This window comes from Eumetopias jubatus, unplaced genomic scaffold, assembly GCF_037043125.1.
Source record: "Eumetopias jubatus isolate StellerSeaLion01/CBP00866 unplaced genomic scaffold, mEumJub1_p1.0 scaffold_8, whole genome shotgun sequence".
NCBI classification, from domain to species: Eukaryota; Metazoa; Chordata; class Mammalia; order Carnivora; family Otariidae; genus Eumetopias; species Eumetopias jubatus.
In genome coordinates this window covers 100086674-100099628 of record NW_028274814.1, presented here as the reverse complement: position 1 = coordinate 100099628, position 12955 = coordinate 100086674, and the positions used below count along the sequence as shown (strand labels likewise).

Genomic DNA, 12955 nt, shown 5'->3' with positions numbered 1-12955 from the left:
ATTTTACATTGTTATTTCAGTGTAGAGTTAGAAAATACATATTCAATATGTTATTTGTGTATTTTGTTAAATTTTAATTGGTGGCACAATAAATCATTCTGCATTTGCTTTACTGTCTGAATTCTTTGATTTTGGTACAATAAGATCTATTATTTAGTATCCAGTTTACTAGAAGAGCATTTAATTACGTAGTTACATTTTCAATCACCCACAACATAATAACTGACATTTGAAATTCTATGCTTAACAGTCTTCAAGAGTTTAAAATATCTTGATTAACTTTAAAATATTAAATATGAAATTATATGTTGTAGTGATGTTACGTGAATTTTATAGTCAAGTATATTTCATCATTCTTTAGATCTTTAAAAGGTTTTTGTGGCATAGAGTTGCTTCCATACTGTTTATTGAATTCTACATATTAATTTTAGCATCCCTATTCTTATAAATAAGATTTTACGGAATTTTTGGGAAAACTCAAACTGTATTAGAAAACAAAGGATATTATTTATGAATTTTAAGCTATATTTTAATTAGGAAAGAATATACATTTGAATGATAGGACAACTAGAGCATAATATAGATAAAAGTATATGTTCCTGTTTTAAATTTTATAGCAAAAGACCATATGTACTTAATGAACAAGTGACTCTACACAGGGTAGAGTCACTTAAAATAATCCATAATTCTGATACAGCTATAAAACACATTTTATTAATTACTTTGATTTCCAGTCAAAGTTGTGAATTACTTCAGGAGAGATTGTGTTTAATAGGCTATACTTACTGCAGATTATTTAACATGCATATATATGTGAGATTATGGTTTATAGTGCTTGAATAAATAAAATATGTACTGTGATAAAATGTAGTCACTACTAGGTTGGCCAGCAAGGACAAACATCTATAGTGAAAGTGCTTAAAGAAGTAGAAGGAATTGAACCAACATAACAAGCCGAGCAAGAGAAGAGCATAGAGAATTCGGTGGGTTGATAGGAAAGGGTTAGAATCTGATAATGAGGAAAAGCTCCTGTTATGGCCTTCCATTTTTATTTTATGGTCATACAGACTTATAAGGAAAACGTATTTTTTGAATGCCTTCATATATAAGTGCCTCATGGTGTAGCCATTGTTCATTTGATCATGATTTCATTTAACCGGTCATGTAAAAGGTTGACAATTTAAGCAACACGGAGGGTAAGGGCGCTGATCCCCTGTTTGGTTGAAAATCCGCCTATAACTTTTGACTCCCCCAAAACTTAAGTACTAATAGCCTACTGTTGACCGAACCCTTACCAATAACATATATAGTCGACTAACCCTTATTTTGTATGTTACATTATATACTGCATTCTTCGAGTACGGTAGAGAAAAGAAAAAGTTGTTAAAATCATTTTCAATACTGTATCAAAAAAAATTCTAGTGTAGGCAGACCTGCACAAATCAAACCCATATTGTTCAAGGGTCAGCAGTATTTACTGTGTGGCACTATTCCATGCAATTTCCAAGAGTCTCGATAGTCTAGATTTTTCTCACATGCTGTATATCCACTTTGTCTCAAGTCCTTTGGTTTCTTACTTTTGAATCCATCCTTTTCACTGTTCTCAATGCCTATTCCTTTGCTCAAGCTCTTACCACCTTTCATGTGTATTACCCCCACATCAACTCTGCCTCCTCCCCAATCCTACTTTAACCCATCCTACACATTGCTGTTAGAATGATCTTTCTAAAATGTACTTCCATGATTTAAGTCCTTCCACGGTATCCTATACCTTTAAGAGAAGTTCAGACTCCTCACCTTAACACATAAAACCTAAATAGCCTGGTCTCCCTAAGCTCAACTCCCTCTCCACACTCCACTCTCCTTGTCCCCCCAGCCATTCAGAGCTACTTACAGTTTTTAAACTAGATTGTGAGGCGTCAAACCTCTGTGACTTCAGAACTGCTCTGTTGCTTTTGTCTAAAATGGTTTCCTCCATTAGTGCATCGAAGTTAACTCACACTGATTTTCTAATACTACTTCAAGAACCATCTCTTCTGGAAAGCTAAAACAGAGAAACTCTTGAGTCTGATATAGTTGTCCTTCTTGGGATCTCAGAGGCAGCCTGTATGAGCCCTTCATCCAGCATTTATCACTTCATACTATAGTTTTTACTTCGCTTGTTTTCCCACTGATTTGTAAGCTTCTCGAGGGTAAGAACCATGTCTTATTTCACTTTATGAGCCTGGTATCTAATGCAGGATGCCTGACATGTGGTAGGTGTTCAACCAAAATTTGCTAACTGGGTAAGTGTGATTTTGAGCAACAATTGTTATGGTTCTTAATTTTAACACTGTTGCTTTAAAATACTGTAGCATAGACTATTGAATAGTATGAATGTGCACATTAGTGCAAGCTTCAATTATGGGGGCAGTAAGTTTCCCTAACAAAGAGTGCACAGACTGGAGGTGGTTCAGTTAGCACTTTATCAACAAGACTTCACTACTCCAGGGGCTACCAATATTCACTTCAGCTGGAATTCAGTCAGTATTTGATGCCTATAGAACTAGCCTCCTAAGCACAATGGATTTGGTCCATAAAAATAGGGCATCATTGAATCCCTAAATGGTCTTGTGTCCACCTGTGGATTAGAACTTCTGGTTGCCCAACTATAACAGTACGGTAACCAGATGCCTCCCCTTGCATGTGCTGTTGCTGCTTCTGGGGAGCTTTTGTGCACTGGGATGGTTAGGGCTCCCAGTGGGACAAACTACTGGGATTTCAGTGAGTTTACAGATTAGGTTGTGTCATCTCCTTATGCCTCCTTGCTAAGAAATGCTCGTTTGTTAAAGATTTTATTTATTAGAGAGAGAATCCTAAGCAGACTCCACGCTGAGCATGGAGCCCGATGCGGGGCTGAATCCCATGACCCTGAGATTATGACCTGAGTGGAAATCAAGAGTTGGAAGCTCAACTGACAACCACCCAGGTGCCCCAGAAATGCTTGTTTAATAAATGTCTGTATGTGTGGCAGAATTTGGTCTGAATTTCATTATAGTTGGGTAGGAGGAGTAACTAGTTCTCCCCAATCTCAAAGATTTTTGGCTGGGGGACTCTGGGGGGAGGTATCACAGTTTACCATAAAAAACCCTATTGTGCACAACTAAATTAGCTATTCTTAATACAGTTGTCAGTTTGCAGCTATAATTCTCTATCAGACACCACATCACAGATCCAAATATAGCATGGCACAATGCCTGAGGTAACAGACTTAAAAATTTAAATACCCCTAGTTCATGATTGTTATAACACAGGTATAAAGTAGGCATAGTGGAACATGGAAGAACTTTTTGTGTCATCTCAGGGAGGTAATAATAATAATAATTCATCCCTCTGAAATCATGTGATATATATTAAGATATTATTGAGATGGCATTTCGAATGTTCTATAGAAAAGCCGAAATGGTAAAAATTTTGGAGATTTGATTGTGTAGATTATAAAAATGTATTAGCAGATACACATTTTCAGATTTCTTTCTTCAGTAACCTATGTGAGCTAATTTGTGTAGTTTTTGGATATCTAAGCAAGGCAAAGTTATTTGGAAGGATTTGAATAAAAGAATTACCCATCTGGTGACAAATTTTATGCAAGGTCTCTTGTGTTTATATATTCCTTTTATCAGGTTAGGATGGGATTTCTGAGCTATGGCTGAATAAGTTTAGATATAAATGAAAAGATTTTCACCTTTGCAACTGTATGTTGAGTTTCCTGGGATTTTCAGGTGATGAGAAAGCCAATATGGAACACGTGACTATATTCAAGGAAATCATTATATGTCACTTATGAAAGTTGCACACTTATCCAGTAGTTGAAGAGATTCGTGTAGAACTTAAGAAAATACATGTTGTCAAGGAAAGGTAATTTTGAGGATATATTCAGATGACCATTACATCAAGAAAAAGCATGTACTTTAATATTTTAACATAAATGATGTGGAAAGGGCACAAGCTTTGAAGTAACTGAATAATGAATTTCAAAAGTTGAACTCTGCTACAAATTAGGTATGACTTTGGGAAGCTACTGAATGTCACTGTCTCTACTGAAGGACTGACTGACTATAGGTGTAAGTATGGATATACTTAGAGATGTAGATGTAGATATATATCTAGGTATAGTGCTTAGCACAATCTAGCAGACAAATGTAACTCAGTATACATTTATCTCCTTTGTGTTTTTTGCATGAAATAAAAAAATAATGAAGAGTTTTCTTTATTTTTTCTGATTAATCCCAAATGGCCATCATTAGAACCATTATTTTAAAGAGAGATCAGTTTTCTTCCTTCATCAGAGCCCATGCAGGAAATCAAAATCTTATATGAAGGCTATCAGTTCTTTTCCTTCAAAGCTTATAGCAAGGTGACAATTTGAAAGAGTAATTAGTAACAGAATTTATTGTTACTGGAATTAATTGGAAGATGATATATGTGGAAGACTAATTTTATACCTATAGAGACGTAAGGCAACATTCCTAATATCTTTGGTGTCTACACAGACAGTCGACTGCCTTGAATCCAATAAGAGATTGTGTTTTCCAAAGATGGCTGGAACAGTATCTCATCCCATAAAGTGTTGTTACATAGTGAACTTGACCTCACATCAAGAGGTGGGGTGTATGTCTTCTCTAGTTGGGTAAAGTGATTTGTCACTTGATTGTAACAATAGATTGGGGCTGCAGTGAGGCTGTGTGACTTCTCAAACTAAGCAAGAAAAAGCCATAAAGTGTCTTCATTGCTTGTTGCAAGACTTGAGCCACCAAGTAAGTCAGACTATATGAGACTGCCAAACTGGAGGCGCTATATGAAGTGCTCTGCTCAACAGCCAGATCTGAGCTTCCAGCTGGTACCTGGCTAATATCAATTGTCTACCATGTGATTGAGTCATCTTGAGTTGATTACAGCCCCAGCTAACATCTCACTATATTCATGGTACAGACCCCAAGTGAGAACCACCTTGCTTTAGGCTGCTAAGTTTGGGGGCTATTTTTTAATATAAATATAGTAAGTATAACAAATTCTTAATTAGAATTTGAATAAAGTAAGGATATTAAAAACATTTTGTCAAATATTCAGGAGATTTAGTTAATATGGCCACAGTTTATAAAATCCTTTTGAGACATTAAAGAAGAAAGTGGGCACAATAAGTCTGTATGATCTGAGCTGGGCGGAAGAAAGTGATCTGATCGAATGAGTGATACACAGAATCCAAAAGTTATACTTTATTAAAGATAAATGAAATTGAACTGTCAAATAAAGTCAAAGCTTTGCAGAACATATATTTTACCCTTGCAACAGTTACTCATTATATTGTTTTAGTTCTGGCAATTAGTGAGTTTATCACTTAGATTAAGTATCATATACTTTTCTTGCTGAAAGACTTTGTCCATTCCCTCTGTTTCACCAAGGACTCTGATGAATATGGCAAGATAATTTGTAGAGATAATCATTTATGTTTGGTTCCTATTGCTATAAGACTCAGAAAAGAATAAATGATTCCTCCAGCCTCATTCCAAGAAGACAGGCCTGCTTTTTGTTTTTACAGTGCCAGGGTTGGAAGCAGAAATGCCAAGAACTTAACTCAGAATCTGAACCCCACCTGTCCTTGAGTGGTGTGTGTGTGTGTGTGTGTGTAAGTAGATGGTAATGGATATAGGCCCACCTGAAGTGGAAAAGGGGACTTTAGAGAGTTTATACTGAAACAAAGAAGAGAGGGGTTTCCCTGGCCCTGATGGTCCAAAGTAGAATAAAACATGCTTTCTTTCCTCAAGAAGCCTTTTGGGTCCCAGAAACTGCAGTCGTAGAAGTCAGTGACTGTTAAGTATGAGAAGTGGAGTAGGAGTGGAAGTGGAAGTGTAGGAGTGGAAAGGCTCTCGGAAATTGGCATCTCTTAGAAGCTCGCATAGCCACCATGTAACAGGGACAGCTTGAGGGCAGAGCAGCCTTGGGTCACACACTTTCTCTTTCAGACTTTTGGAGATGTCACTCCACTGTCTGGTAGTCTGAAGTGCTCTTGACTTCGGTTTCCTGATGGTGATCTGTTTACTTTCCTTCTGCTTTTGAAGTGTAGAGAATTCTTGATTATTTCTTGAAACTTAAGGCTTTTATTAGGACATATCCCAGTATTGACTTCAGCTTGTTCCTTTGATACCATTTTATATTATGTTGATTATCAATTTTGCTCTATGTAATTCAGGTGTTTTCTTCATGTATTTTAAGGTTTGATTTCAGTGATATAATATCCATTCCATATTCTCTTAAATTATTGCTGTTCTCCATATTTTTCTTGAATCTTGATCGTCTGTCTTATAAATGGCATATTTATATGTCATTCTATCCTTTCCTTCTATTAAAGATCTTTTTTTCTCAGTGGAGCCAAGTTAATGTTTCTCCATTTTTCTCTGTTAGCTTGCAAGCTTCCCTCTCCCATCCTCAAGGTAGGATTTATTGATTGTATTTCCTGAGACATCTTTTCCTCAGAACTCAGTAAGAAGAAGTTATCTTACAGAAAAATGGAAGAAAAGAATCTGTGCTATGTGTGCCCCGGAAACAATTATTTTCTACAGTCCCTGTTCCAGTATTATTTTCCAATTAGATGATTGAATTCTAGTTTCTTCATTAGGAGTCTCACTGGTGTTCCTTATGGTTGGTTAATTCTGAAGCTAGAGATAAACACTAATCTTAATTGAAAGTATTTAGCCTAATTGCTTTTTACCCTTAAGCAAGCCCGTAGTTCTCCTTTGTTCTTTCCTTCAACAAGTACATATTGAGTACTTACTATATGTGAGGCACTGTGCCAGGCACTGAGAGAATGCAAACATGAATGACAGACTCATTACACTCATGTGATGATTTGTCTAATGTAGGAAACAGTCATATTATAAAAATATAAGCCAAATTATAAAATACAAGGAACTATGGAAGTCCCAGCAATTTTTGGTGGTGGCTAATCAGAGGAAAATGCTTCTCAGAGTTGAAGCCAGAGATGGCCTTAAAGGATGAGGGGGAGAGGGGCCTGGGCAGCACAGTTGGTAAAGCCGCCGACTTTTGGTTTCGGCTCAGGTCATGATCTCAAGGTCCTCGGATCGAGCCCCATGTCGGGCTCCTTCTATAAAAGACAGGCATGGAAGGGAGTTAAGAGGCTGGTGAGCAGGCTTAACTCCCTTCCTTAATTGTCATTAAGATGACAAATGAACGTTAGGTCAGATTTATATCTGGGGAGGAAACTGAAAGCCTTGTTTTAGAAATACCAACAGTTAACTATTGAGCCCTTCCCGTTAAACTTGGCAGATTAACCATCCTTGTGCCTCAGTTCCTCTAAAAATTTCACTAAAATAATCAATGAAGAATAGTGGATGAAAGAATTTTTTTTAAGTTAGACAACAAGCTGATGGAGGAAGTTTAATGGTCTTAGCAGACTAGAAGAAACAGGATTCCAAATGCCTACAAGAAATGGAGTATCTCTAAGAATTGATCTGATTTTCCTTACAGAATGCTTAGAACATGGGGTGAGGTATGATTGGCAACATGATTGGTTGAAAATCTATATACCAATAGATTGAATTTCCCCGGTCCTTTAAACTTTCTGAGCAGTCAGGAAACCACCCCACCCACATCTGTCATAGGTAATAATACGCTTAGTCTGGAGAAACTGAGCCAAGCTGCTTCTGGGTTCAGAGACAACAGGCACAGGATAAGGTGGGGAGCTAAACACAGTAGGAGCGAAACATGGTAGGATGCAGAAATCTGCAAACTGAAATGCAAGACCAGCAGGCTGCTTCTCCTGCCTAGCTCCTAGAATTCTAGACAGCCAGGTTTATACTCTCCACCCACCAACACACACCAGTGCACTTCTTCCAGTTAGCTTCTCACTTATACAAATGAAAGAACAGCCAAGAATCACTAGAGAGTTAAGAAAAGACAGTTTAGAAGAGACAAAAACAGGAAAAAAAAACTTACACGAAAACAAAGACCATCGGTGCAACAGAAGAAATAAAACAAAGTGTAGTTAATATCATCAAGGATATGAGAAAAGATATCTGCCAATGAAACAAAAATGGGGTCCTATAAAAAAATCAGAGAACAGTTTTTAACTTCAGATATTAAAAATATGATGAACAAAAAGCTTCAGCCTCTGCTGATGGCATAGCATGGCCCCAGAGGGGCTAGTAGACCTGCCACCCCAGAGTCTGCAGGAGAAGATACAGCCAGCAGGAGGGTAGGCATGGGCAGAGGCATGAAGCTGGGACTCTGAGGCTGAGGCGGAGATGTCAGTGCCAGTGGAGAGTTGGATGCCTGTTGGAGGCGCTGCTAAACTGGTGGATACCGGACTCAGGGTGGAGTCCATCAGGCTCCTCCGTGCTCAGCCATCTCAAAGCCAGAGGCTGCATCTCCTATCTAGTGAAGGACCTGGGGGCATAGGTCTTGGCAGTCTGGAGTGAGTCCAGCTATCTGAGCTGTTGAAAGTCTACCTGGAGTAAGAACAGAAATCCCAACCACAAGAAAAAAGGGCTGAGCCTGAGGAAAGTTACCCTTGAGAATGATAACATTTTGTGCTGAAGACAGGAAAATGCCAAGATCTATGGGATTTAACCAACATTTTGGGGGGAACTTGCACGTAAACTTTTATCCTAGCTGCCAGTATTTTGGACAGATCCTTGATTTTTTTATGAAGGTGAAACCTAAAATTTGCCTCACATTGGAGTCTGTTGTTTTTGCTGGCTTGCCAGAATAGTTGAAGAAGGATGCATTTCCCACTCATGAAGTAATCCAGATTAGTCAATGTAAATGCACTGCTTCTGACAGAAAATGAAGGGAGAACACAATTTTGGGAAAAAAAATTCAGAACTATGAAATGGAACACAGTGCTGTCTTAAAGTTTTTCTACTTATATAAGGCTGTTGTACTTCATATTTCAGAAAGGAAAGAAATATTGAGGCTTGGTAAACTGGAAGCTCAGCTGAAAGCTTGCAGTTTTCAACTAGTCTTTTCAAAAGCAAAGCCATCTGCATTAGCTTTGTGCCTTCTCAATCTGGAAGTACAAACATAGTTCATTAAATTATCACAAGTTCTCCTGCTTGTGATAAAGCATTTGAAGATTAATGACACTGAGTTCTTTCATTGGAGAGAGGTAATTTCAAATGTCTAGCTGACTATTTTCTCTCGAATGTTGCAAGAAGTTGGTTGGGATTGTTTCTAGGTGCAGAGCCCAGACCACTAACACAGCAACTGTGGTGTTCCTGAGTTGTAAACGATACCAGCAGACAGTGCTTTGATGAAAGTGAGGACTCTGAAGAGGTGAATTCTAAAGAATGAGGTCTCAGCAGCTCTCTCTCCATTGCAGTGATCAAAGATGCACTGTCTTTTTCAACTTGAAAGTGGCACAGTCTCTGAGCTTTCCATTTTAGAACTCTAATTGTACTATGTCAGAATTTAAAGTAAGTGGTTTATAAGCAATAAATGGAGGACCGGGTAATATTTTATCTCGCTCCCATTGAGGCAGGAATACATAGACTAGAGCACCTGTTGTCTATAATTATTCAGACCAGATCTGGTCTATTTTCATATTCTAAGCTATCAAATAGGATAGGACCTCTCAAATGATTGAGAATAACTTAGATATAGGCACTTTGTTTTTCACTTTAAATAAAAATGATCTTGAGCTATTTGTTAATATGATAATAAATTTTGTGAGAAAGGATGTAGGAAGTTGAAGGAGAGAACATTTGTTTTCTTGATTGAAGTATGAAGTAGGAGGCTGAAATCTACTGAAATAAAAAGATTCCTGTCTGAGAGGAGAAGAGGTTTGAGGGGAGCAGGTGCTGAATGGGTTTTGAGGGGAAGTTGGAGGGAACTGATTAGGACAAGTAAGATTACTGACATGAGGCTGAGGTCCTAGCTAAGGTTGGAAACCATGAATTCATAGTCATGCCAGATCAAAGAACTAAGGGCTTTTTCTCTAGTATTCTCAACTTCCAAAATGCAGAAACAGAACAGAGTAGCTCTTACTGCTCAAGGATTTGGGTTTAGCAGGTGGCTTGTGATGTCGAACTTCAGATGAAAGACCTTGTCAGTGAGAAATGAAGTAGACTAGGTTGAAACTGATAAATTCAAAGACAATGGGAGAACTGGGACCAGAGGGTTCGTTGTGATTCTTGTGCATATCTGGTGGGAAGGATAGGATGAGAGAGGTGAAAAACCAAGAATTTGTACCCAATATAGGGAATGCAGAACTTTGAGGTTTCGAGTGACCTCTTAAAGGCATGTCCCTTGGAAAAGGCCTACAGTGCAGAGGAGGAAAGGGTAAGGTGAAAGAGGTCTGGGGAGTTTGAAATTAGAATGTGATTTTTTTTGTTGTTTATATAAACACTGAAATCTCCCAGAATTGTGGTAGAAGTCTGGTAGGAAAAGACAGAGCCAGGTCTGAAAGTCCACATTGAATAAAGTGAGCTTAACAAGCATGATATGAGATAAATAGTCTTAAATGAAGATCAAATTTTATAGGCAGTTGGAAAAGTAGGGGTCAGGAAGTAGAATTAGGGAATGAGGGGGAATGTCACCTCTACAATCTCTCAGTATACACATGTACGTTCCCTTGGACAGGAGGAAAAGAAAGGGCTTCAGGAAAGAGGCTTATGGGAATACTGAAAGTCATAATTAATCAAAGCCTATCTTCCAGTAGTACCAATTTTCAGTGGTTGGTAAACAATATCATACATCTTAGATTCATACAAACTCAGATACAATTGACGTAGGAAGCAAAATTTATGCACATGTTAATGATAACACAGCAAATGTGAAAGAAAATTTACACTTCTGAAATGCTGCTTTGGGCTAGTCCTCTGGCTCCTTTGGAAGACTGTCTTTCCACTGTCATCTGTGTGGGAAAACTTTGAAGAGGTCCTGGGAGAAAGCTTAGGGACATAGAACAGTTCATTATCCATCGGAAAGAGTCTTGCATGACAATGGATGAGTTGGGGGGGCGTTGGGTTGTTCAATAGAGAAAAAGGTCAGGAAGAGAATTCTGAAAACAGTACCAGTCAGGTGTCCTGGCAAAGAAAGGAGGAGGAAGTGTGGGATGTTGAAGACTTTCAGTGATTGAAACAGGAATGAAGAGTGTTCATAAGCGATCGCCCTCAGATATTTCCTATTCTAAATTTTGCACACATCATTTGTGTGCAGGCAGTGCTATACCCTGCCTGTCTCAGGGAAGCAGTCAGGATCACGTGTGAGGAGATTTTCAGCAAGAACTCTTGTTCTGATAGATTCTGGGCATTTTCATGGTGCTGGAAGCAGTGACGAGTTGTTGGTTCCCTCATCGTAACCCTCCAGGTAGCTTATAATTAATTCAAAGAGTGACAAGATGACTTACTTTATGGCTCTGTAACTCCTTCTTCCAGGTCAGAGACAACCAATGAAGACCCCAAAACGGGAGTTTACTTTTTCTCTATTTGGTTTCCATGATGCTTGTCTTTTTGACCTTTTGACAACAGCAAAGATACGTGTGAACTGCTGAACAGCACTGGGCACCTCAGCACACTTAACTTTTAAGTCCCCAAATGTTTTGGTCTTCCACTCACAGTGTCTTAGATCCTGGTTCTTTTGTTAGAACTATTGATTTTTTATCAACAATTACAGCAACACTGGTTTCCCCCCCAACCTAGGACTTTTCTCCCTCAGAGAGATCTCTAAAAATGCATCAGAGGAAAGACATAGCCCAGAATCCTTGAAGCTCGTTTCCTCTGTTGCCAAAATGATTCTGTTATTTTGAAATTATACAGCACTTTTTACCCAGAAAGCTTTGTGAAGAAATACTTCCTTCTTCAAATGTTATTGGATATTGAATTACAGTCCCTGGTTTCCCTGTCAGTGAAAGTGATCACATTATCTTCAGATAAACTAATATCATGATTTATTAATGATCATGTAGCAGTAATTTGGCCTGCAAGGGCCATGAATGGTGAAATAAAAAACTTTTTCTGAGAAATTCTGGAATTTAAAGAATTATATTTTTGGTGTAGCCTGAAAGACCTGTAGTCATTTCCAGAAGAAACTGAATGCAAGCCAGTTGGAAAAGACTGTGAGTTTGGAGGAATTGAAAAAGGAATTTTTCTAAAAAGACAGGCAGTGGCCTCAGGAAAGGAGGTTTGCTAAAGGCTCTGGGTACGGGCAGATGATAATAGGGAATTGCCAAATTGGGTTTTTGAGGATATCAAGATGAGGCTTAACCTGGAAATCATTGGTTTAAATCCTGCAGGAAAGGACAGAGTAACACCTGGGGCTGTTCTCAGTAGTTTGCTAGTGTGGGCGGGGATGGGAAGGGGGCGGTAATAAAGTAATACTAACCCTAGGATGAACTGTTTAATTTTTACTTTTAAGAGATACTGTTCTCTCCTAGGTACAATAAAGCCTGTATATCTACTAAACAAGGTCTGAATTTATTCAGTCATTTAAGCATCAAATATTTACTGAATTTTTAAAAAGATGGATTAAATTGTCTTAGGAAATTTCACAACTCTTTTGAGAGGGGGTGGGAGTTTGTGGTGGATACTTAAAGATGATGTGACTTAATTTGAAAAAGAACATTTGTGACGTAAGAATTAGGATAACGGCCCAGGTGAGATGTTAAACCAAAATGACTTGGTTTGAGCACATGCAAGGTACCTGGTGGGGAACCCTAGAAGGGTTTGGAAGGAAAAGGATTTTGCAGGGTTTGGTCCTAAATTATGAAATATGGAGAAAAGCAAAAAAAGGGGGGTGATATTTGAATTGATATGGATTGAATGGTGTGGTGGGTAGAATAATGGGTCCACAAACATGTTCAAATCCTTATCCCCAGAACCTGTGAATGTTCATGGCAAGGAGAAATTAGGGTTGAGGATCGAACCAGCTGTTCCAGGAAATTATTCTGGATTATCCAGGT

The 12955-nt window shown here is 38.2% G+C and overlaps 1 pseudogene; it reads left to right on the top strand.

The window, feature by feature from the left end:
• The first annotated feature begins 8300 nt into the window (after positions 1–8300).
• LOC114199445 (cyclin-G2 pseudogene) lies at positions 8301–9440 on the top strand (annotated as a pseudogene).
• Positions 9441–12955: the final 3515 nt, after the last annotated feature.